This window comes from Onychomys torridus, chromosome X (assembly GCF_903995425.1).
Source record: "Onychomys torridus chromosome X, mOncTor1.1, whole genome shotgun sequence".
Classification (NCBI taxonomy): Eukaryota; Metazoa; Chordata; class Mammalia; order Rodentia; family Cricetidae; genus Onychomys; species Onychomys torridus.
In genome coordinates, this window is record NC_050466.1 from 39,419,298 (window position 1) to 39,446,702 (window position 27,405).

Sequence of the window (27,405 nt, forward strand, 5' to 3'; positions counted from 1 at the left end):
TTAACACACATAAAAGAGGTACTGTCTGGGAGAACACATCAATGTGTGTGGTTACTAGATATGTTTTGTTTAGAAAAATGTTTTTTTTTTGTTTGTTTGTTTTTGGCAGAACTCGGTTTTAATCAGACAGGGTACAAGTGAAGTAAGCAGCTAAAAAAGCAGTTTATCATATTGTTAGATTTGATGAAAACTTATCTATTAATGTAGGCATGACTTGAATATTATTCCTTGTTACCTTTGAGTTTACTATTTACGTTTAGTTCTCATGTAACCTTATATTCGACACCCTTAACTAGTACAATGTTGATGTGAAAGAATATTTCTGTACCCTATGGACACATCCTTGTCCTCCTGCTAATAATGCCCACTGCTAATCATAGAGAATTTAACATTTTGATAGGGTTGAGGACTTCACTCAGACTATTCTATCAGATATTTTAATATCTATCTATATATAGATGCAGATAGATGTAGGAATAAATTTTAACTGTGAACCATTGTGCCTTAATTATCTGGTCATTTTACTGGACAGGCAAGAATCCTTGTGTGAGTCTCTTATGAGTGAAGATTCCTGGAGAAGGAGGAAAAAAATTATAGTCAGTTCTCAAATTTCTATGTCAATAAGTAATCCTATAAAGGGGATGATCCAATAACCAGTTCTGTTTGATGTGGAAATGGATAATAGAACATTGTAAGTTTTCCTAACATGCTGAATTCCTTAATTCCATTTGACTTGTGTAATTAAAAGTAATTTTTGACATATCATATTTGTGATCTAAGAGCCAGAGATGAGAAGAGAAAGAGGATGTTCCAGAAGCATACTGGCTGGTAGAAAAAAACTCTGTTTTGTGTTAAACATTGTTAAAGATAGAAGGCTGTCTAGGTCAAATAGGAAAACCATGAAAGGTTACATCATCTCGGCTATTTAAATATTAAATGATCAGGGCAGACTATTTAGATTTTATTTTTAAACTTATTACAATTTTTTAGTTAAAATTTAGATTTAGTTAAATTCTAGATTTATGTCATTTTTATGTGTTAAGTATTTGCCTGCATGTACGTGTTTGTGCACTATGTGTGTGCCTGGTGCATGTAGAGGTCAGAAGAGGATGTCAGATTACCTGGAACTAGAGTTACAGATGGTTATATTCCACCACGTGGGTGCTGGAAATCAAACACAGGCCCTCTGCTAGAACAAATGTTCTTAACCACTGAGTCATTTCTCTGGACCCAAATTATTTAAAATTGAAAGATTGCTTTTGTAATTGTACCCTTAGTTTGATGCTTCAGCACTAAGTACATAAAATGCATTTTTTGGTAAATTTAATCAGTGCAAATCTAAGTATAACCCACATGTATAGATAATCTGGAAATACAAATTTTAGCAATGTTTTCTCATTAACAAGTTTCCTTTTATTACTTTTCCATCTCAGTTTGCCTACACTTGTTTATTTGAAGGTGATCCTGAAGTACCTACATGAGCAATATCTTTTAATGGTATTTTGGATGGTTTTAATGTCAGGTTGCCACACTCACTAATACACATGGCAATATGTTTCTTTTTCTACAAAGTTCTAGCAGAAGAAACAAATTTGCTTCTTCAAGAAACTGGGGACTGTTGTAATGCACTGATTATACATGCCTCTCCTCAGTCTGTTCTTTCTCCTTGCAATGTACTACATCATGACTCACTTTGTCTAATATGTTCAACTTGATAATATGCCTTAAATGAAACAACTATGACCACAATCTTGATAAACAAAACGTATAACTAATGTCCCCAAAATGTTTCCACAGTTATTTCCTATAGACAGGTACCATGCTTGTGTTCTCTCAACTAAAATTTCAACTAGAATAGCATGTTTGCATCATGGTGCCAAATTTCAGATGGAGTGGTAGGAAAAAGGTCAATATGTGGTAATAGTGGATTTTAATATTTTTTTAAACAGGTAGTTTTCACTTTATTCTCCGTACAATGCTTTAAAAAATATATTTATTTTATTTTTTTATACGGATATTTGTGTTTTAATTTTACACATCAGCCATGGGCTCCCCTATCCTCCCCGCTTCCGCCCCTTGCCCCAGGGCAAAGACTCCCCTGGGGATTCAGCTCAACCTGGTAGATTCAGTACAGGCAGGTCCAGCCACCTCCTTCCAGGCTGAGCAAAGTGTCCCTGCATAAGCCCCAGGTTCCAAACAGCCAGCTCATGCACTAAGGACAGGTCCAGGTCCCACTGCCTGGGTGCCTCCCAAACAGTTCAAGCTATTCAATTTTCACACTATCCAGAGTGCCTGGTCCAGTTGGGGGCTCCAGAGCTTTTGGTTCATAATTCATGTGTTTCCATTCGTTTGGCTATTTGTCCCTGTGCTTTTTCCAATCTGGTCTCAACAATTCACACTCTTAAAATCCCTCCTCTTTCTCAACAATTGGACTCCTGGAGCTTCACCTGGGGTCTGGCCAAGGATCTCTGCATCCACTTCCATCAGTTATTAGATGAGAGTTCTAGTACAACAGTTAGGGTGTTTGGCCATCTGATCACCAGACTAGGTCAGTTTGGGCTTTCTCTCGACCATTGCATGGCAATGGTCGGAATTTTAATATTTTTTAACCAAAGAATATTTATAATGGTGTCAATCAAGTCAGTGTATTTGTATTTATCTATTTATGTTCATATGTGTGTGTGTGTGTGTGTGTGTGTGTGTGTGTGTGTGTGCATGATAAAACATTAAGTACATGTGATGAATTATGTTTTCTATTGTAATAAATTTTCTTTTATTTGGATTGTTTGTATGTATGTGCATGCATGTGGAGGCTAGAAGACAATCTCTGGTATTGTTCTTCAGGAGCTGTCCACCTTGGTTTTTGAGACAGAGTTAACCATTGGTCTGGGCATCAGTGATTTAGTGGGGATGGCTGACAGTTGAGCAGGGATACTTCTGTCTCCTCACCTCCAGAAGGAGGATGACAAGTGTGATTCTGGGACTAGGTTTTGAATATGCACTGGGAATCATACTGAGGTCCTCATTCTTTTTTTTATTTTATTTATTTTTTTATTATTATGTGTTTTAATTTTATACATCAGCCATGGGTTCCCTTGTCCTCCCCACTCCTGTCCCCACCCCCACCTTCCCCCAGCCCCTCCCCTCCATTCCCATGTCCTCCAGGACCAAGAAACCCCTGGGGATTCATTTAAACCTGGTAGATTCAGTACAGGCAGGTCCTGTCCCCTCCTTCCAGGCTGAGTATGTGTCCCTGTGTAAGCCCAAGGTTCCAAACAGCCAGCTCATACACTAAGGACAAGTCCTGGTCCCTCAGCCTGGGTACCTCCCAAACAGATCAAGCTATTCAATTGTTTCACTTATCCAGAGGGGCTGATCCAGCTGGGGGCTCCACAGCCATTGATTCATAATTCATGTGCTTTCTTTCGATTGGCTATTTTTCCCTGTGCTTTTTGCAATCTTGGATTCAACAGTTCACGCTCTTGCAGTCCCTCCTCTTTCTCCATAGTTGGAAATCTGGAGCTCCACCTGGGGCCTGGCTGAGGATCTCTGCATCCACTTCCATCAGTTATTGGATGAGAGTTCCAAGACGACTGTTAGGGTGTTTGGCCATCTGATCACCAGACTAGGTCAGATCAGGCTTTCTCTCAACTATTGCCAGCAGTCTACAGAGGATATATCATTGTGGATTTCTGGGGACCTCTCGAGCACTCTGCCTATTCCTGTTCTCATATGGTCTTCATTTATCATGGTCTGTTATTCCTTGTTCTCCCTTTCTGTTCTTGATCCAGCTGGAATCTCCTGCTCCCCTAAGCTTTCTTTCCCTCAAATCTTGCCCTTCATTACTCCCACTGTTGTCCGGGTTGTTCATATAGATCTCATCCATTTCTCTGTCATTGGGTGATCCCTGGGTCTTTCCTAGGGTCCCATTTTCTAGGTAGCCTCCCTGGAGTTGTGTAGCAGTCTAGTCATCTTTCTTTTACATCTAGTATCCTACTATGGGTGAGGACATACCATGTTTGTCTTTCTGAGTCTGGGTTACCTCACTAAGGATGATTTTTTCTAGATCCATCCATTTGCCTGCAAACCTCATGATGTCATTGTTTTTCTCTGCTGAGTAGTACTTCATTGTGTATTTGTACCATATTTTCTTTATCCATTCTTCAGTTGGAGGGCATCTAGATTGTTTCCAGGTTCTGGCTATTACAAACAATGCTGATATGAACATAGCTGAAGCAAATGCCCTTGTGGTATGATTGAGCATTCCTTGGGTATATGCCCAAGAGTGCTACAGCTGGGTCTTGTGGGAGATGGATTCCCAATTTTCTAAGGAAGCACCATATTGATTTCCAAAGTGGTTGTAAAAGCTTGCATTCCCACCAGCAGTGGAGGAGAGTTCCCCTTGCTCCACATCCTCTCCAGTATAAGCTGTCTTCTGTGTTTTTGATCTTAGCCATTCTGACAGGTGTAAGGTGGTATCTCAGAGTCATTTTGATTTGCATTTCCCAGATAATTAGGGATGTTGAACAATTCCTTAAATGTCTTTCAGCCATTTGAACTTCCTCTGTGGAGAATTCTCTGTTTAGTTCTATAGTCCATTTCTTAATTGGACTGTTGGGCATTTTGATGTCTAATTTCTTGTGTTCTTTATATATTCTGGATATCAGCCCTCTGTCAGATGTGGGGTTGGTGAAGACCTTTTCCCATTCTGTAGGCTGTTGCTTTGTGTTGTTGACCATGTCCTTTGCTCTACAAAAGCTTCTCAGTTTCAACAGGTCCCATTGATTGATTATTTCTCTCAGTGTCTGTGCTACTGGTGTTATATTTAGAAAGTGATCTCTGGTGCCAATGTGTTCAAGAGTACTTCCTACTTTCTCTTCTATCAGGTTCAGAGTAACTGGATTTACATTGAGGTCTTTGATCCACTTGGACTTAAGTTTTGTGCATGGTGACAGATATGGATCTATTTGATGCCTTCTACACATTGACATCCAGTTATGCCAGCACAATTTGTTGAAGATGCTTTCTTTTTTCCATTGTACATTTTTGGCTTCTTTTCAAAAATTCATAGGTGTGCAGGTTAATGTCAGGGTCTTCAATTCAATTCCATTGGTCCACATGTCGGTTTTTAATCCAGTACCAAGCTGTTTTTATTATGGTAGCTTTATAGTAGAGCTTGAGGTCGGGGATCGTGATGCCTCCAGAGGTTGTTTTATTGTACAGGATGTTTTTTGTTTTTCCATATGAAGTTGAGTATTATTCTTTCCAGATCTGTGAAGAATTGTGTTGGTAATTTGATGGGGATTGTGTTGAATCTGTAGATTGCTTTTGGTAAGATCGCCATTTTTACTATGTTAATCCTGCCTATCCATGAGCATGGGAGATCTTTCCATTTTCTGACATCTTCTTCAATTTCTTTTTTCGGGACTTAAAGTTCTTGTCATATAGGTCCTTCACATGCTTAGGTAGAGTAACCCCAAGGTATTTTATATCATTTGTGGCTATTGTAAAGGGTGATGTATCTCTTATTTTCTTCTCAGCCTGTTTGTCTATTGTTTATAGGAGGGCTACTGATTTTTTTGAGTTGATCTTGTATCCTGGTATGTGGCTGAAGGTTTTTTATTAGCTGTATCAGTTCCTTGGTTGAATTTTTGGGGTCACTCATGTATACTATCATGTCATCTGCAAATAGGGAGAGCTTGACTTCTTCCTTTCCAATTTGTATCCCCTTAATCTCTTTATGTTGTCTTATAGCTCTGGCTAGAACTTCAAGTACTATATTGAATAAGTATGGGGAGAGGGGACAGCCTTGCCTTGTTCCTGAGTTTAGTGGTATTGCTTTGAGTTTCTCTCCATTTAATTTGATGTTGGCTGTTGGCTTACTGTAGATTGCCTTTATTATGTTTAGGTATGTTCCCAGTATTCCTCATCACTCCAAGACCTATATCATGAAGGGGTGTTGGATTTTGTCAAATGTCTTTTCTGCATCTAGTGAGATGATCATGTGGTTTTTTTCTTTCAGTTTGTTTATATGGTGTATTACGTTGACGGACTTTCATATGTTGAACCACCCTTGCATCCCTGGGATGAAGCCTACTTGATCATGGTGGATAATTGTTTTGATGTGTTCTTGGAGTCTGTTTGCCAGAATTTTATTGAGTATTTTTGCATCAATGTTCATGAAGGAGATCAGTCTGCAGTTCTCTTTCTTTGTTACATCTTTGTTTGGTTTAGGAATCAGGGTAATTGTAGCCTCATAGAAGGAGTTTGGTAATATACGTTCTGCTTCTATTGTGTGGAACAATTTAAAGAGTATTGGTATTAAGTCTCCTTTGAAGATCTGGTAGAATTCTGCACTGAAACCATCTGGTCCAGGGCTTTTTATGGTTGGGAGACTTTTAATGACTGATTCTATTTCTTTAGGGGTTATTGGACTATTTAAATGATTTATCTGGTCTTGATTTAACTTAGGTATGTGGTACCTATCCAGAAAATTATCCATTCCTTTTAGATTTTCCAGTTTTGTGGAGTAGAGGTTTTTGAAGTATGACCTGATGATTCTCTGGATTTCCTCATTGTCTGTTGTTATGTCCCCCTTTTCATTTCTGATTTTGTTAATTTGGATGCTCTCTCTGTCTTTTGGTTAGTTTGGATAAGGGCTTGTCTATCTTGTTGATCTACTCAAAGAAACAACTCTTTGTTTCATTAATCCTTTGTATTGTTCTCTTTATTTCTATTTTATTGATTTCAGCTCTCAATTTGATAATTTCCTGGCATCTGTTCCTCCTGGGAGACTTTGCTTCTTCCTGTTCCAGGGCTTTCAGGTGTGCTGTCAAGTCATTAGCGTGAGATTTCTCCAGCTTCTTTATGTGGGCATTCAGTGCTATGAATTTCCCTTTTAGCACTGCTTTCATAGTATCCCATAAGTTTGGGTATATGGTGTATTCATTTTCATTGAAGGAAGTCTTTACTTTCTTTCTTTATTTCTTCCTTAACCCATTGGTGATTCAATTGAGCATTATTCAGTTTCCATGAGATTGTAGGATTTCTGTAGTTTTTTCTGTTGTTGAAATCTCACTTTAAACCATGGTGGTCTGATAGAACACAGGAGGTTATTCCAATTGTTTTGTATCTGTTGAGATTTGCTTTGTGACCAAGTATGTGGTTGATTTTAGAGAAGGTTCCATGGGGTCCTGAGAAGAAGGTATATTCTTTTTTGTTCAGGTGGAATGTTCTGTAGATATCGATTAATTCCATTTGAGCCATAACATCAGTTAAGTCCATTATATCTCTGTTAAGTTTCAATTTGGCCGATATGTCCAGAGGTGAAAGTGGGGTGTTGAAGTCTCCCACTATTAATGTGTGGGGTTTTATATGTGATTTAAGGTTTAGTAATGTTTCTTTTACATATGTGGGTGCCCTTATGTTTGGGGCATAAATGTTCAGAATTGAGACTTCATCTTGGTGGATCTTTCCTGTGATGAGTATGTAATGACCTTCATCATCTCTTTTGATTGATTTTAGTTTGAAGTCTATTTTGCTGGATATTAGGACGGCTAAACCAGCTTGCTTCTTAAGACCATTTGATTGGAAAGTCTTTTCCCAGCCTTTTATTCTTAGGAGGTGTCTGTCATTGAATTTGAGGTGTGTTTCTTGTATGCAGCACAAAGATGGGTCCTGTTTTCGTATCCATTCTGTTAGTCTGTGTCTTTTTATAGGTGAATTAAGTCCATTGATATTAAGGGATATTAATGACCAGTGATTGTTCGTTCCTGTTGTTATTCTTATTTTTTGGTGGTAGTGTGTGTGTACTTCTCTTCTTTGGGGTTTACTGCTGTGGTGTTATCTATTGCCTGTGTTTTCATGGGTGTATCTGCCTTCCTTAGGTTGGAATTTTCCTTCTAGTGCTTTCTGTAGGTCTGGGCTTGTGGATAAGTATTGTTTAAATCTGGTTTTTGTCTTGGACGGTCTTGTTTACTCCATCTATGATGATTGAAAGTTTTGCTGGGTATATTAGTCTAGGCTGGCATCGATGGTCTCTTAGTGTCTGCATTATATCTGTCCAGGTCCTTCTGGCTTTCAAAGTCTCCATTGAGAAATCAGGTGTTATTCTGATGGGTTTGCCTTTATAAGTCACTTGGCCTTTTTCCTTTGCTGCCCTTAATATTCTTTCTTTATTCTGTATGTATAGTTCTTTAATTATTTTGTGGTGAGGGGACTTTTTTTTTGGGGGGGTCTAGTCTGTTTGGTGTTCTAGAGGCTTCTTGTATCTTCATAGGCATTTCCTTCTTTAAATTGGGAAAGTTTTCTTCTATGATCTTGTTAAATATATTTTCTGTGCCTTTGAGTTGGTATTCTTCTCCTTTCTCTATCCCTATTATTTGTAGGTTTTGCCTTTTCATGGTGTTCCAAATTTCTTGGACATTTTGGGTCATGACTTTGTTGGTTTTAGTGTTTTATTTGACTGATGAATCTATTTCTTCTATGGTATCTTCAACACCAGCAATCCTCTTTTCCATCTCTTGCATTCTGTTGGTTATACTTGTATCTGAAGTTCCTGTTTGTTTACCCAGATTTTCTATTTCCAGCATTCCTTCTGCTGGTGTCTTCTTCATTTTTTCTATTTCCCTCTTCAGGTCTTGGACTGTTTCCCTTGCTTTTTCATGATTTTCTTTCAAGGGCTTATTGTTTTCTTCTGCTTTAACTGTCCTTTCCTCTAGTTTTTTTTTTTTTATAGCGTTCTTCCCATTTTTTTGTTTGTCTGTTCTTCTACTTTATTTTTGATTTCTTCTATATAAGGCTCTAGCCTCTTCATGATGTTACTTATAAGGTTGTTTTCTTCTTCTTCTTCCATTCTGTGATGTTCAGGTCTGGCTGTTGGAGAAGGGCTAGGTTCTGGTGATGCTGTATTGCTCTTTATTTTGTTGTATGTACTTCTGCCTTGGCGTCTGCCCATCTCCTCTTGTGTTCGTTCTTGGTCTTATCAGTGTACTTGGTCCAGAGGGAGCTGACAGATTTAGGGAGCCTCACTCTGGTCCAGATGGAAGCTCTGGGCCAGATTGGAGCGCTGGTCCAGATGAGAGTGCTGGCCAGATAGGAGCTGGGGGGCTGGACTCTGAGTCTCGGGAAGTCCCTGGGGTCTCCTTATTTTGTCCAGATGGGAGCTCCTCTTGTCCAGATGGGAGTTCCTCTGGTCTCTGGCCCAGATGGAAGTTCCAGGGTAGGATGGAAGCTGGGGGCTGGTCTCTGATTCTCAGGAAGTGGCTGGGGTCTCTGGCAGATGGGTTTGGGGGCAGGGTGTGGAGACTACAGGGTCTGCCTGCAGTCTTGGAAAAGGGGAGCCTTCCCGCAGGGCCTGCCGATTGGCCAGAAACTGGTGCCAAGTTGATCAGGTCCTCCCGGGATGGCCTGTGTCCAGTGGTGGGACCCAGGGACAGTTGCCTCTCTGGCTATAACCCCAGGCACTCACCTCTGGTCCAGATGGGAGTCAAAGTCCTCATTCTTATATGTAAAGCATGCTGCTTACTGAGCTTTATTTCCCCTTATACTGAAACATTTTTCAAAAAGATATCAAGAACCATATCAATAGCCCATTCCACATTTTGACTAATACTCATCAGAAATATTTGACTGCAAAAATTGGTGTCATCATGATAATTGTTTAGGGAAATAAATAACACCTTAATATGTAGCTGCTTACTTGATAGTGTATGGTGTTTAATATATGTGTATGTACTGTTAAACTTTTATCTGTCAGGAAAATGAGGAGGCTGGCTGCATACACAGTTCTTCTTAAGGAAGAACTCATCTATGTGGAATCACTGCTTAAATGAAAATAAAAGTTATTATAATTTTAAATTTGTCTATCTGTAACATATTTATTCATTACTTTATGGTTCCCATGGGGGGATAGAAAAGAAATCAGGCATAGCTAATGAAATTAGAAAAATAATTTTAACTAATTAGAGAAGAACTGAGAATATATTTTTTGCATCCTTATATAAGCAAATACAAATTCAATTCCCACAGGATTCCTGTTTTTTCTTAATGTCATCTGTCTTCTGCTTCGAGTCAAGGCACCTTCTTTCTCCTACAGTGTAGGGAACTTGAATTCTCAATGCAGCACGAACATGCTAGCAATGTAGTTAGCAAACGGAATTGTGCTTCATGAGTGATAATGCATTTATTGTCTCAATTTCTATAAAGAAGAGGGATCATAGGACAATTCTGTGCTGAATTTTATAAATCTACATTCTTTATGAAATATAATATTTTAATAAATTATTTGAGAATTTAATATATCCATACAATATATTTTGATCATATTCAGCCCAACTTCTCTCTCTAACTACTCCCAGATCTACCTCCAACTTCTCTATTCCCTTTTAACTTGGTCTTCTTTTTCTAAAATAACTCAGGTTTAATCTGTCTTTTAGTATACAGCATATGATTTATTACCATCCATCTGGGTTTTCATCTCTGAGCTAATAATCCTTGCTTGTGTCCAGAATTAAAAACTAAAACACATTATAGGTGGCATGAATAAAACAGAAAAGCAAGAGGCTATTCAGCTTAATTTCTCTTCATTCTTTCTGCCTCTTCATGGCTACCGGTGGCAATGGCTTTAGCTATTAGAAATAAAAAAGACTCTGAGCCTTGATACAATGGGGAGGGGCTAGGCTCTCCTCCAACTTGGTATGCCAGACTTTGTTGACTACCATGGGAGGCCTTACCCACTCTGAGAAGTGGATGGGGGTAGAGTGGGAGGGAGGTGAGGAGGTGGGAGAAGGGGCAGGAGGGAGAACTCAGGTTGGAATATAAAATTTAAAAAAAGGCTCTGAGGTTTATGCTCTCTCTGTAGAGAGAAGGGCATGGCAAAAATAACATGGGCTTATACAACAAGTACAGAAAATAGTTATTCTATTATTGAGGTGATAAGTGTGTTCAATGGTATAATCCTCTCAATTTTTCAGTATATTTGAACAATTTCATTTATAATATTACAAAAACCCTCACAACCTGGGACTGGAGAGATGGATCAGCAGTTAAGAGCACTGGCTGTCCTTCCTGAGGACATGGATTCAATCCTTAACACCCACATGGTGGCTCACAACCGTCTGTAAGTCTAGTTCCCGGGAGTCTGACACCCTCTTCTGATCTCTACATGCACCAGACATATATGTGGTGCACAGAAAGGCAAAATACCAATACACATAAAATAATAATTAAAAGTATACCACAACCACAACCAAACATGGTTCAAATAAGACCAGGAATAAATACTGACCATGAATTGACTATGTGGAAGTAATTGGAAGATGTTGAAAGGGAAGTTTTGATGGAACTGTGGGGAGGGAGGCAAGCCTTGTTAGCAAGGATATTTAAGAGAAGAGGTGAAGAAAGGAATGAAGACAGCAAGTTTTAGCAGCTTTTTTGAGGGCCTTTACAGTAAAGTAAGAAGACATTTAGTATAAATAGGAAAGTAGCCAGAGAGGCAAAGGGGAAAAGATGCTTGTGTGCAAATGGGAGTGATCCACACAATCAGTAAAAGCAGAGTGGTATAGGAAATGAAGTGAAAGCTAGGTCTCTGGACCAGTGTTGGCAGGCAGAATTTTGTGCAGAGATAGAGTAAGAAGACAGGAACTGGAGACAATGAGTCTTCAGATAACATCTGAAGAGAATAGGAGTTCAGATGCAAGTCCAAGCAGGATGTGGCGGGAGAAACTATAGAAATTTGCTTTCATTCCTGTGTATTTTCTCAGTAAAAATTAAAACTAGACCACCACCCAAGTGTGAAGCTGTGTGAAATTAGGGACTTAAGAAGAGAAAAAAAAATGGGATAATCTTCTAGAAGTCGAAGAGTACCTAGGCTAGAGGAACACAACAGTGTTTTTTAAAGGAAAAATTGTAAAATTTCTCATGTTAAAAAGATGAGAAGAGAGAATTAATTTAATTAATTTAATTCATGTGTGCATTTTTCTGATAGATGCTGACAATATACCCCTATAAATAGCAAACCCATTCATATTACTACAAATAATATATTAGGTAATGTTTTCCTATTCCTGTTCTAGAACAGTATATCAAACTGTGTGTGTATATGTGTACTATTGTGTATGTTTGCATTAGTGTGTGTGTGTGTGTGTGTGTGTGTGTGTGTGCAGGTGTGCACATGTCAAAGCACACATTCATAGGACAACATTGGGTGTTGTTCCTTGCCATCCACCTTGAGGTGCCTCATTTGGTTTTTGTTGGCTAGCTAGCCCATGAGCTTCTGGGCAATCTCCTGTCTAGTCTTCCATTTTTCCATAAGGCACTTGGATTACAGGTATTCATGCTACTTATCTGGCTTTTGTGTGAGTTCTGGGATTTGAACTCATGACTGTGTGGCAAGAACATTTACGCACTGAGCCTTTTCCTGAACTCTCAATTTTTTTTGCCTTTTCCAATATAGCTGAGAACCAGTATTTTGGTGTAGTTTTAGTTTATTTCTTTTTATACATGAAATAAACATTTTCTTTTTTTCCTAAATTTTATTTATTCTTCTCTCATACATTATACCCTAACCACAGTTTCCTCTCCTTCTACTTCTTCCAGCCCCTCTCCTTTCCTCCAGATCCACTCCTCTTCCAATAAACATATTTTCTTCTGATTAAGTGCCAAAGACTACAAAAGAAAACTGGAACTGGGGAACTATCAGTCTGATGAGGCAAACAATTGCGTTTTTATCTCTGTGACTAAGCCTATGCTGGGTACCAGCACCTCACATCACAGAAACTTGGAGGTGGGAGTGCTTATTAGAAATACAAGGAAATGGCTGGGCGGTGGTGGCAGAGCATGCCTTTAATCCCAGCACTGGGGGGGGGGGGGCAGACCTGTGAATTCAAGGCCAGCCTGGTCTGCAGAGTGAGATCCAGGACAGTCATCAAAACTACACAAAGAAACCCTGTTTTGAAAAACAAAACAAAACAAAAAACAAAACAAAACAAAATACAAGGAGAAATTTCCTGTTTTAAGTCTGACGTAGGCATTCCGGAAAGAAGTTAACATTTTAAGAGTCATAACCCACCGTTCTAGCTCTGTGCCTGGAGCTTGAGTGCAACAAAGGTTTTCGACACAAGTGAGCGATGCAACATTCATAGCTAAGCATTAGAAAGACGAGGAAGGCTATGAATCTATGATGGATGAGGAGGAGTGACAAGCAATGTCTTCTTCAGAGCAGGTATTCAGTGAACACATTAAAGGAAAAGAAAGAGGCTCCTTTTTAAAGGATCTACCTCCATTCCCTCCCAACTTCGTCTTCTTTTTCTAAAATAACTCACATTTAATCTGTCTTTTAGTATACAGCATGTGATCTATTACCATCTATCTGGGTTTTCATCTCTGAGCTAATAATCCTTACTTGTGTTTTTCTGGCGCATAAAGTTTGAGAACAGTGGTTTTATTGGACTGCAGGAGAGAAACAAAGACAGAAGAAAACTGCCACAAGTGGCTTAACTTATTTATTTTTTAAAGATAGTGACTTACTACACAGCCCAGGGTGGCCTGCAAGTTGCTAAAGCTATCTCAGGCTGCCACCAAATTGATTATCCTCCTGACTTTGCCTTCTGAATGTTGTGATAATATGAGTGCCATTGCACCCAGCTTAGTATTGCTGTACACATTCAATTTGTGAGCTGAACAAAGGGATCTGAGGCATTAGAGTGGGCAGTAGGTCCTGGAATTGAGCCTGCATTCTCTTTTCTGTGCCATGAGCTCACAGGTCCATTTAAGCCCACACATAATTCTCATTTCAAAAGTGTCCAATAATATGGAGTATTTTGTTAAACCAAAGGGATGCTTTTCTTCAGTGTGCCCAGAAAGTATCCTTTTCACTAAATTGCAAAAAGGTTCTGGATGGTGGTGGCTGTGTTGATCAATGCCTGCTGGAGTCATGTGGCACAGTGCTCCTGCCATTGGGTGTGGATGGGTGCCCACCTTATCTCCTAGGTCTTCTAAATCCCTGTAATGTTCTAAGAACATTCAGGGATGGTTAGAAGTGAAGAACCCAGTTAAAAGGCTATGCTAGTCCACAGAGTGGAAGAGTAGAGACATGTTAAAGAGAGATTTAAGGAAGTGAGGAAATAACTTGGTCTTATATAAAGAGTCTAAAATAGCACGAATGTTAAATGTTAGTAAAATTAATGTTTTATATTCCAGTCTTCAGCAGAATAATTGTGTTTTGCTTAGAAAATTATGATGAAATATTCACATTAAATCTTGCATTATTGGGCTATTTACATTAGTGTGTTATTTTTCAATTGAAATTTTGTTTTATTTATTATTTTCTGTGCGTGCAAGTGCATTTGTATGTGTGTGTGCTTGCCCAGGGTTTCCACAGCGTGCCTATGGAGGTCAGAGGACAGCCTTTGGGCGCTCGAGCTCACTTTACACTGTGGATGTTGGGAAACTCAGATGTCAGCTTCACATAGCTAGTGATTCTTTCTACCTCTTGAACTATGTCACTGGCTCACATGAAATGTTTTTCATTAGTAATAAAATTCATAATTGATGGTATTTTGCTGTTTATCTCCTCTTGTTTGATAGGCATAGAGAAGCTATTTTCTGGGTTGAGACCCTAAAGGGAAGCCTGAATTTTCATTAGACAGTCAGAAATCCAGGGACAAGGAGGGAACCAAGAGTAAAATAGACATTATATTTGTATATATTTTAATTTCCACTTCATTTTCTGGAGATAGGGTCTTGCTTTGTAGTCTAGGCTGACCTTAACTCACTATGTAGATCAAACTGGCTTTGAAATTATACTGGTAACTCGTGACTTTGCCTCCCTAGTTCCGGGATTATAGTTATGTGCTGTCACCTTTCTATTTTACTTTAATGAAACTGAAATACTTTGTATAAAGCATATCTCTAACAAAGGTATATTTTCTGAATTTAATGATTGCCTTTTGAGATAAACAGACTTCACACTGGTATTCAAAGTGTAAGCTCAAACAGAGGACAGCTTTAAAGAGAGCTGTGTTACTACATGGATTGCCCTAGGAAGGGGAAATAGATAAGATCTCCTGAGTAAACTTGGGGGGGGGGAGAGGGGGGAGGGGGGATGAGAACAGGAGGGAACAGGATGGTTGAGCTTGGGGAGGGACAGAGAGGGAGAGAAATGAAAGAGATAGCTTGATAGAGGGACCTGTTTTGGGTTTAGGGAAAAACCTGGTGTTAAAGAAATTCCCAGGAACCCATAAGGACAACCCCCACCTTAGACTACTAGTACCAATGGAGATGGTGCCTGAACTGGCCTTCCCCTGTAATCAGATGGGTGACTAATGTTAATTGTCAACAGAGAGACTTCATTCAGTAACTGATGGAAGCAGATTCAGAGATCCACAGTTGAGCATTGGGCCGAGCTCCTAGAGTCCACTCAAAGAGAGGGAAGAGGGATTATATGAACAGGAGGGGTAAAGATCATGATGGGGAAACCCACAAAGACAGCTGACCCAAGCTAGTGGGATTCTGGACTGACAGCTGGGGAGCCTGCATGGGACCAAACTAGGTGCTCTGAATTAGGGAGACAGTTGTGTGGCTTGGTCTGTTTATGGGGCCCCTGGCAATGGGACCAGGATTTATCCCTGGTGCATAAACTGTTTTTTTGGAGCCTATCCCAATGGAGAGATACCTTGCTCAGCCTTGATGCAGGGGGAGAGGCTTGGTCCTGCCTCAGCTTGATATGCCAGACTTTGTTGACTCCATAGGAGGCCTTACCCACTCAGAGGAGTGGATGGTGGGTAGGGGAAACAAAAGGAGGAGAGGAAGGGGGAACTGTGGTTGGTACGTAAATGAAAAATAGAAATAAAAAAAAGAGCTTTGTTACTTACAAGTGGTCTGGTCTGTACAAGCATTCTCTACCACCAAAACAGGAAACACACATCAACATACCTGTTTCCTTTGGTACTATTCTCAGTAGTTGAGATATGGAATAAACCTAGCTGCCAATTAGCAGGAAAATGAATGAGGAATATATGGAGAATATATATAATGGGGTACTTACTAGTCAGCCAAAGTGAAGAATGAAAGTCTTTCTTTTTCACAGGAATAAAAGGGCTTGGGCCAGGCGGTGGTGGCGCACGCCTTTAATCCCAGCACTCCGGAGGCAGAGCTAGGCAGATCTCTGTGAGTTTGAGACCAGCCTGGGCTACCAAGTGAATTCCATGAAAGGTACAAAGCTACACAGGGAAACCCTGTCTCAAAAAGCCAAAAAAAAAAAAGGGCTTGAAGAAGATCATGTTAAGCAAGATATGCCAGGCATAGAAAGACCATGTCATGTTTTCTCTCCTGAAATTAGAAGAGGGGCTATTAGAGATTAAGAGAGGGGCCTCTGAAAGGAGGGAGAGAGAAGAGGGCATTTCAGGGTAGGAGAGAAGGTAGATGTCACAAATGCACTATATATGCTTTATGGAAATACCACAGTGAAAGAAATTCATTTACCTAATTAATATGTTAGTAGAATACCGAAGAAATAAATTGCCTGTTTCTACCCTAAATGAAAGAATTTCTGTAATATTTAATGGGTTACTTGTCAAATTTATCATTTCTTCTAAGTCTTCCAGTCATTGAAACAGGAATTTACCACTAGATGGCGCATGATAGTCATCATCTGATAGTCCATATGAAAAGCTTTCTCTTATGGATTACTAACTCATTAATTCCAGTAAGTGTGTGAAGTCTAACTTTATAATTATTTCAGTTATTTTATGTAATCATTTTCTTCTGTGTTTCTAAGATTTTCCCTTTAATAATTGTTTTCTTTTAAAATACTTCAAAGTCCTCTTCTCTTCTCTTCTTCTCTTCTCTCCTCACTCACGTGTGTGCTTCACACAGGCCTGTCACGTCTCTTCCTATCCTATATTAATAAACAGCTCTTCTGTGGAAAAAAATACTTCAAGGTCACAGAAATTTTGAAAGAGTAACAAATGAATACCCCCATATACTTACTTTGATTTAACAACTCTTTACTGTCTTCATGATTTTTTTCCAAAACATCCCAGAGTAATTGATAAATATTAGTTTTTTATCTCTCAGTATCATCACATATCTTATAATAACAAGTCTATTATATATTAGCCTACCAATGCATTTTTATATTAATCCAACATTATCTGTATACAATCTCAATGTCTTCCACTGTCTCCAGAGTATCTTTCAGAAAAATTTTATTTTCTAGCTATTGTTTAATCTAAACTCAAAAATCATATACACTTACCATATCTCTTTAATCTTTAATCTAGAACAACTTTATTACCTGCCTTCTTTAACATCTAACAATAATATTTTGAAAAGTTCACATTAGTTGTCTTCTAGAAGGTTCTACAATGTGCATTTTCCGATTGGTCCTTCATGTTTACTTACATCTAGATTAAATATTTTGGCAAGGACACATCTAGCAGATATGTGCTGGAATTCCACCCCATTAGGAGGCACACTTCATTTTAGGTAATTACTGGTATCATGGAGTTTAATTAGCTAACTTGATGTATACTGTATCTCTCCATTGATAATGTTTTCCTGATTTGTATTTAATCAGATCATCTGTGGTAGTTTGAAATTTTGTGGGTTTTCTCTGACATTTCACCCAGCACTGTGTTATGTGCTAATGATGCTCTTCTAAGCCAGTCATTACATGGTGTTTTCTGAGTGAGGTTATATACTTACTCTGTCATTTGTTATTATTATTCTATAAAGAAGTGATTTACCTGTCCTTCTGCAGGTTGTACAAATCTCTATGAAGTCAAGAACTCTTTTATTCAATGTTCTGTGGTTTATTACCATCATGCTTTATGACGAAACTGAAAGAAATTGCCCAGAGTGGCAGCATGTAGTTGTTATCCTAGCACTCAGGAGGTGGAGGCAAGAAGATGGTGGGCTTGATTTCAGTCTGGGTTACATAGTGAGACCTTGTCATGCTTCCTGACCCACTGGAAATGAATTTGTCCAGTGAAGTGCCCTGACCCTATGTCTTGTACCTTATTTCTATGTGTCCATCACAGTTTGAATAATTCCTTACTTTTGCATACAAGCATAACTCATACTTTTCCTGTACTGGCTATAGAATCAACTATTTCTCCAATAAACTTGTTTCTTTTGGTGAGGAATGGCATTTAGAACCCAGTGTCTGAAAAGTAGATGCACTCATTCTTACATGTGTGTCCAATTCATAACTATTAGAATCATTGCCTGCTCTCTGTGGGCAGATGGACTGAAATGTTTTGGAATTTTAGGAGATCATATGAGTCATATCAATCCTAACCTTTGTCTACAAATGCCCTCAGAATTCAATTTTTCAGGTTCTATATTTGTGCATCCCTTCTCCAAAAGTGAGAATTCTGTTTTCAAACAGAGTAAATTTATTTGTTTGCTCCACCCATATATTGCACATACTGTGTGTGTGTGTCCTATAGTATAGTTTTGCAATTTACTTGTCTTAATAACATTACCAATAAGAAATACTGTATTTGTGTTTTGAGGTATCTGTATTGCTCCAAGCCTACTGATACAGAGTATTTTGGAGTAGGTCCCTGTCTTGGAAAACAGCACTTCAGGTGATTCCATAGAATGCTTCTATTTAAACACAATGCTGTTGTAATTAAGATCATGGAGTTTAGGTTAGGAAGGTCAGTGTCCTTGTTCTGTTACTTAATTTCTTCATTTGTGCAGTGATGATGATATATACTTCATACCACAGTAATATACCGTGTACTTCATCCCATGGTACTTGAAAAACTCCCTGGTTTATGCTAACAAGAAATGGAACTGATTTTTTTCTTTTAGTATAAAATTTTAAACTGGATTGTCAGGTATTTCCTATATTTAAAAAAATAAATTAAGAAATGGTTTGTGTAATATTTTAGATAGTCATTATTTTTTTTTGTACAGAAAAGAGTATGCCTCTTCAATTTTTTGTGTTTCAGTTTTTTTTAATTCTTCTCTCGTATTACATTCTGACCAGTTTCCCCTCCCTCCCCTCCTACAATGTGTCCTTCCCTGTCCTCTCCACAAGATCCATACCCCTACCATCTCCTTTCAGAAAAGGTCAGGCCTCCTAAGGATATCAACCAGACATTGTATAACAAGCTACAATAATATGCTATAGTAAGACCAAAGACATAACATCACATCAAGGCTAGACAAGGCTATCCAGTAGGAGGAAAATGGTCCCATAAGTAACGCCTCTTCAATTTTAATAGTGCTATTTCATACTCCTTTTTATTCTTCTCTCACAGTTCCTCTTCCCCTGCTTCCCCCAGTCCCACCCCACTACCTCTCCCTTGCCTTCCCCACCCACTCCTCCTCCATTTCTATTCAGAAAGGGGCAGTTGCCTTATGGATATCAACAAAACATGGCATGTCAAGTTGCAGTAAGAATAAGCACCTCCTCTTGTACTAAGGCTGGACCAGGCAACCCAGTATGAGGAGTAGGGTCCCAAAAGCCTGTCAAAGCCTTAGGGAAAGGCCCTGTTCCCACTGTTAGAAGTCTCACAGACAGACCAAGCTACACAACTGTAAAATATATGCAGAGGGCCTGGGTCAGTCCCATGTAGGCTCCTTGGTTGTGGGTTCAGGCTCTGGGAGCTCCTATGAGGCCAGGTTAGTTGATTCTGTGGGTTTTCATGTGGTGTCCTTGACCCCTCTGGCTCCTACACTCCTTCCTCCCTTTCTTCAGGAGGATTCCCCTAATGTGCGGCTGTGGGTCTCTGCATCTGCTCCCATCAGTTGTTGGATGAAGCCTCTCTGATGATTATATTATGATCCTGTCTATGAATGTAGCAAAATTAGATCGTCGTTCTTAAATGTACACAGTTTTTAAAACAAAAGTGAAAAACTAAAGCTACCTTATAAAGGTAAGTGGCAAGTTATTGAGATGTACAATCTTTTTATTTTTATGTTAAAAAGGTTAAATATATATTTTCTTACTTCCTCCACTTGTTGGTAATTAATTATTTGGGCAGAAATCTTATGAGAAATTTATTTAAAGACGTTACCCAAAGTTAATTTTAGAAAAGTTAAACAAAATACTTATTTTGTACTGTATGTGGAAGTTAGATTAGAAAGTTTTTGAAGGAAAGTGGACCATATTCTATTCATTTTTAAAGTTTCTGTACCTAAATAGTCTTGATCCAAGATAAGTTAATCTGCTTTTTACTGTGGAATGCAATTTGTATTATACTTTTTTCTGTGGATGGCTTCTTACTGAACTCTTCACTCACTTTTCATATTACTTATCTAGAGGAGAATGTATATTAAGCAACAGAATAGTAGTGGTCCTCAGAAGAAACTAGATCTTGTCAGTGTTCTCTGATGTCTAATGGGACTACTGCGGGAAAAGTGTATTAATGCGAGAATGTTGCTAGGAGACGGGAGAGCCAAACGCCCAGGATGTTGTGGGGGTTCCACTGGAAATTAAGGTAATTTAAGTAAGTTCTGTATCCAAAGTTGAGCCCTTAAACTCTGTTCTTTGGTGAGTATATGAATTTTAGCATGCAGTGTTTAGTGTGATCTGATGTTTTAGGAGGATTTGAGAGGAGAATCCTAAGGCCTTTGGTTTCTTGCCATTAGGCGCATCCCTTCTTCACAGCGCAGTTTCTTTTCAAGAGGCTGTTGCTGCTGCTTTTCCCTCCCACTCCTTCAGTGCGACAGCCTCAGAGCTGATGGAGACACAGAGAGCACGCAACTGGTAAGTAGCTCAGAAAGCGTTCGTAAAATAGTTGCTAAGGCTCTGCCTTCTAAAGCAAGTGACGCATTTTGATGGAACAAAATAGCATAGAACTGTGTAGGAATTTGTCTAGTCCACAGCACCAAGAAAATGGGATATAGTCTAAAGATTCCATGCTCACTTTCCTAGTTTAAGGCTCGCTTACTAAATGAGGAATGACCCGATAGAAGGAAACACAGAACACACATTAATTGTAAATTTTGTAAGATGTCCCCCCCAATAAGATTTATTAAAGACATTAAAATGACGTCTCAGGTTTATGGTGTTTGAATTAGACATGATGAAATGATAGTTTTGATTCATTATTCAAGCTATTCTTGGATTTGGTTAATTTTCTTGCTGTGGGGAGAACATGATAAAAATATTTTGCAGTGGAGGATAGGATACTGTACTCTACTTGTTTTTAATTAAGAAGATGATGCGGTGACATGTCTGCATAGGAAAGGATATGAAGAGGGCAGACTATAGTAATATTAAGACTGATTGCTTTGTAGGAGAGATGAATGTGTATTGAATAGGGAAGATTAAAATTTGGTTGTAGGGTGAAAATCATGAAAAAGAAATAGCAAATATTGTGACTGTGCCTTCATTTGTAAAAATCCACTTGCTTTTTGCATGTCATGCTGTACAGTAAAGCTAGAATGTTCTCAGTGCTTTTTTTTTTTTTTGAAAAGGAATGTGAGAACGTAGCAGAGATTCCTATGGATACAGCATTTCTGTTTGCTTCTCAGTATCTCTGAAATTGTGTGTGCTCTTTTAGACTGATTAATGCAAGATAACAGAAAAAGAGGTGAAGTCGGATATTTGATATTTTCAAATTTCTTTGGAATTCAGATGGGTTTTGACATATGACCCAAAGGAAAGAAAGGGGAAAGACAGATTGGCTTTGGAGTTAGATGACAAAACCAAGATCAGAGAGGAATATGAGAATGAAAAAGCTATTCGAAAGAAAGTCTTCCAAGATAAGCCATTCCGCACGTTGAGCTTGTTTTTCAGGGGAAGGAAGCTGCATGGTGAAGGTAGAGGGAGGGGCATCAGCAGAGCACTGCGGCAAAGAGTGACTGGCGCATCCAGAGACATGTGACCATTCTCTGGTGGAGTGAAGAAACATTTCCAGGACTCCATCTTGTATAAGAAATCCTATACATCCTAACATGCAAATAATGCTGGAATCATACTGTGCTAGATAAGGAGTTAATCCCATGTAATCTTCCATTGCTGTTTATTGAATCTTTGCTTTTCATTGTCTTTGTTCCTAGACTTTCTTCTCTGCACTCTGAGTTTTCCTGTGTTTATTAAAATAACTCATTGTAATCTTTATTCTCCCTTTATTATAAAAATGCAGTATTGTATATAATTTGGAAAAATTAAAAGGTGACTATAACCTTAGCATATTGCTGTCAGTCTCTTTGCTCTGCATATATGCAATTACATACAGACAAATATGCATTTAATACAAAATAAGGATCAGATGTGAAGTCTTTATTCTGCTTTAATCATTAAATATATTGTAGAAATAATTTCTCATATTTTTAAGTATCTCACAGGAATGTGTTTAGGGACTGCATAATTTTTGACTACATGGGAGTATTACTAAACTCCAAATAATAAATGTGTAAATGTGCTTTTTGCTATAATAAATGATTTAAGAAATATCTTTCCATATAAACCTTTGTGTACCCTTCTGTTCCTTTCCCCCTAGGAAAAAAATTCAGATGTGGAATTCGTGGATCAAATGGTATGAATCAGTTTCAAGTTTCTTCCCTTGTCAGGACATTGTGCTAAATTTGTTTACCATATGTGATAAAAATATTTTCAAGTCATTATTTACCTGTTTAGTTTTGTCACTTATGGTGATTTTGGGGGGCACTTTACTGATTCATGTTTTAAAATATGTACATCTGTCAGGTTATTTTTGTTTTCTTTCTTTTTTAAGATACTCCTGCATATATATATATTCACCTGTATTTTCTCTAGCAGTTTAATTAATATATCTTTTTTACAATTAACTCTGTAATCTATATAGTATTTGTTTCATATGTATGGTATAAAAATGGGATCTAATTTTGTGTTTTTTTTCCAAATAGGTCACCAATTGTTTCAGCACTATACATTGAATAACACAACCTTGTTCCACTGATGAGAACTGTCAACAGCTGATCTCTCATTAGACAGGGTGTAGCTTTCCACAGGTCGGCCATTTTCTCTCTACTCAAGATGGTTACATTCCATAATAGTACTTTTACCTTCTTGCTACATCCAGTAGCCTGCTAAAGCATTCTGTTAAGACTTTTTCCTTTCAAGAATCCTAGCTGTGTATAGTTTAGAACAGTTATTTTCAAATAGGATATTCAACAGAATGTGTGTGTGTGTGTGTGTGTGTGTGTTAAATAGTTAAAATCTTAATTATTATTTTACAAATTAGAAGTTGGAGAATCCAATGACATAGAATACTGATCCAGATGTTATTCCAGATGTTCCTTTTGGATGCTCCTGACATTCGAGTTGTGTGTTTGGAAAGTACTTCAGGGGTTAATGTTTGTCCTAAGGATTTTTGTTCCTCAGTTATTTAGGGAATTAAAGTTGTGTGGATTTGGTTCCTGGAATTTTCTAGAGGGAAATGTAAGAAATGTATGAGATGAATAAATATTTTCAATTATGTCGCTGGAAGTAATATGATCTCAGAATCTAAAGGATGGAGATGAGTCTCAATAGGTGCTACCACTGTCATTATCTCTTCAAGACAGGAAAACACCACTATGGTCCATTTCTTTGTACTGCAAGTGGAAGGGTCAAGACATGAAACACGGAGGCTTTTACTAGGAGGTAAGTTAAATAGTAACAGAAGTATTTGACAGTTAAAAATCACCTGTTGTTCTCTGTTGCACCCTTTACTCTCCAGCACAGCTTTTCTCCCACCCAGTGACTTCGAACCACAGCCACTGGCCTTTTCTGATTTTGGAAGGAAAAGGAAGGTAAGTATCAGGCTTCTTTCTTTGCCTGCTGTTATTGCAAGGGACTCTTTTGGCTCATAGACACAGCTCTAGTCATTTCCTGACTTGGCTACATTAGGCTGTGACTTGTTTATGACTGAAGGCTGGTTTCCCTGGCAACAGGAGCTCGCCAGAGCATGCGCATGGCCTCATCTGCAGTGGCAGAATGCAGCTGTGGGACCTTGGGAGCAATCTTGGGGGCCCTAGTGGCTGGAAGAGGTATTCCACAGACATGATGTCAGTTTTTCTTTCCCTAAACTGCGGCTGTTATTGTACACAGAGCATTGCATTTTTTAATAATCCTCAGAAACTTTGAGATTGTCTCCTCTTTTCCCTACCAGTACAATCACAGTCCATAGTTATACCAGTGACCATGACATTTTTCCAATTATTAAGGTCCCAAATATCCTTGTGTGCCTACAGGAAATAGGTGGCTTGGTTTCAAACCTCAACCTCTTTCTTGCCAGTTGCATGACCACAGCATAATTCCTTAGTCTTCTTGTGCCTCAGCTTCCTCATCTGTAAAATGGGAATAGAAACAGCACATGTAGGAAAAGTAGTTCATATTAACTGTTAAAAAATGTTCTTTATTGTTATTTGTAGATGTTAAAGGAAAATGCCTGGAACCAGACTTCTGCCTGCACTGTATAACCAACTCATCCTAATGCCCATACTGACCAAATGAGAGACACATATTTACCCTCACAGAATGCAGACACCTCTCACATAGCACACAGATGACCTACAGCAGAATGTTCCACTACCCTTGAGGCTCATTAATATATATCATAGCAAAAAGATTTGCCCCTTATTACATCCCTTCCATGTCACTGGGCTCGTTTAGATAAACACAGGTTCTCTCCAACTCAGAGACCAAGCTAAAGGACATGTATCAGCTCCACATGATGAGATTTGCCTCACTGTGGAGACAGTGCCTATAACAGAGAAAATATCAACATTGTAGCTCATCTTCACAGCACACAGATCCTGTCAAGAACACACAGAGTATACAGACTTTATTTATCTGACACAGATTTCTCCCCAAAGCACATAGATTCTCCTCAGAAAATTTAAGTACTCCCCACAGAAAAGCCTCTCCCCACAGCAAATCGTCCCATGTGTGCTCCACCAATTGAACTCCTGGCTGATGAAGTTCATGTGAAACAAACCTCCATGACATCACTTTAACCTTTGCAAAACCAAGCAGCCTTGCCCACAACACACAGACTCTTGTCACATCATGGAAACCTTCACCACAGAACACAGACTGTCCACAGCACAGCTTCACCCCATAGTGTACATAGTTTCTCCTTGAACACAGACATACAACGCAGCTCAAATCCCTTGCTTTGGCACAAAAGCTCACCCAAAAGACAAACTCTCCTTCTGACAACTAAATGAATAAGAGTAAATTTATGGTACAGAGACATTCCCAATAGCTCTGAGCATGCTTACTCCTCCACCACATAGCAATGCAGAAGTATAACCCGAAACACATAGATCATGCCATGTTAAATAGGATTTTAATTTAATAAACACAGTTTTACTACAGTGTACCAATTCATCTCATGATAAACATACATTGCAAACCTGCATTGCAAACACCTGCCTCAGAGGCACTCGTTTGCCACACATTCCAGATTTGCAGAATTACTCTCGAAGGTACTTAAGCCCCTCCCCACAGTACCCACACTCAACCCACAATCCAGGTGTAAACTATAACATGTGAGCACACATCTCAGAAGACCACACTCCATTGCCACAATGCTCAGAATTCTCTAAGAGCAGTGTATTTTCTATACATTGCATCTCACAAATCAACACTTCTTACAGTGGTTTTTCAGTTTAGACACATGCCCCCAAACACATGAAGCCAGTGTTTAAATGACTCTCAGATTTACCACAAAGCACCCAGATGTTTCACTGTTTCCTACAAAACTAGATGTGCCTACCATATGTATAGAACTCTAATAGAATGCACAGAATCTACTTTTAGTATACATACTTGCCTCATAACTTATATAAATACTTTGAAACAGTGACCTCACCCTAAATGTACAGATAAACCATTCAGGTCACAGACTTGCCCTATAATATACTCAATCATAATTCATATGTTTTAAAACTTATAGACATACACGTGAATGTGTAGAGTTGTTTTACATTGTGCAGTTACACACAATGCAAGTAAACACCTATTATGTAGACATATATGCATATGTTATATATATACGTATTATAATACATAACATACATACTTTACCATATCAATGAGCTACAATTCTGGCCTACAGCAGAGATACAGCTTGATATCCATTAAGAGCAAGGCCTCTGGACCCAGGCTTCCTGGGCTTGCCTCCAGATTCCATCCTTTCCTAATTGTATCACCACAGGTAAGTATATTTCTTTGTTCTTTAGTTTACTCATCTATAAAACAAAGGTGACAATAGTTAGTTTGAAGGATTATCATGAATAAAAAAACAAGTTAAACTATGTTTAGTATAGTACAGTGCCTGTTACCTAGAAACTGTTAAATTTATTCATTTACATTATTGTTACCTACCTCCTTCCTCCACTCCACCATCTTTACTGAAGCAAAGGTGATTATTCGAAGTATCTATAATCATCTAAAAATATAGATTTGCCCACAGTACAGAGATTAGCCCTGGAACATACAGAAATACCATACTACAAACAGACAACACTCAATAATGCTTTATACCCTACAGAGCACAGACAGCACACTAAACAAGATACCATTCAGAACATAAAACTTTACAATGGAATTAAGAAATATGGTTCATAATACATATGCTTACTTCCTATGTACACATTCACCTCACAACATGTAGACTGGATGAACAATACCCAGCTTTACCCTACATAGCAAAGATCCACGACATACTCTGTGTGTGTGTGTATGAACTTATATTATGTACTGTCTGATAATCATCCCATTATACACAGATGTTTGTTCCAAAGCATATGGGCTTCCATGCAATTCACAAATATGTTCCTAAATTCACACTCCTGAGTTTAGAGCATCACATTTTAATGCATAGACCCCTCCTGTAACATATTTACTTATTTTATGTTTGACTCATAAATAACTATATGCTTTATATTTTATTACTTACACATAAATCTGATTTATATTAAAACATTCTCACACATATGATCACATACCCTGTACTACACAGATTAACTTTTTAAAAACTTAAATTGTATGCATATGGGTGTTCTGTCTGCATGTATGTCCATGCATCATATATGTACCTGGTACTCACAGAGGGCACAGAAGAGTTTAAGATCCCCTGGAACCTGAGCTATGGACATTTGTGAGTTTCCCTTTTTGTGCTTGGAATTGAACCTGGGTCCTCCAAAAGAATGGCAAGTGCTCTTAACTACAGAGCCTCTTCTCCAGCCCCACTCCAGGGTAGCTTTCTAAGGTCTACTTAAGTCCTATCATGCAGAGTTACCCTCCCCCAAACACAGATATTCTTAAATACACTACATCTTTATCACAAGACAGCATCTATGCAAAGTCATTGTACAACTTTCAGGCTTGCATTTAAGCAACTAGACGCATCAAAAGCAAAGCCATGCTTACAGTACAAAAACACAGCCCACTGTGCCCAGTGTGGCACA

The 27,405-nt window shown here is 38.5% G+C and overlaps 1 long non-coding RNA gene across 4 annotated transcripts in view; it reads left to right on the forward strand.

Annotated features, from left to right (window-relative positions):
• The first annotated feature begins 20,451 nt into the window (after positions 1-20,451).
• The window catches only part of LOC118574567, a 46,877-nt gene continuing 39,923 nt past the window's right edge, over positions 20,452-27,405 (forward strand). Inside the window, exons 1-6 of one of the 4 annotated variants that reach the window (XR_004943744.1) lie at positions 20,452-20,725; positions 22,467-22,502; positions 22,852-22,956; positions 23,508-23,590; positions 23,667-23,739; positions 24,361-26,150. This is a non-coding gene — a long non-coding RNA (uncharacterized LOC118574567). The remainder of the gene's footprint in view (positions 20,726-22,466; positions 22,503-22,851; positions 22,957-23,507; positions 23,591-23,666; positions 23,740-24,360; positions 26,151-27,405) is intronic. The other 3 variants (XR_004943745.1, XR_004943746.1, XR_004943743.1) reach the window with 3 other exon arrangements.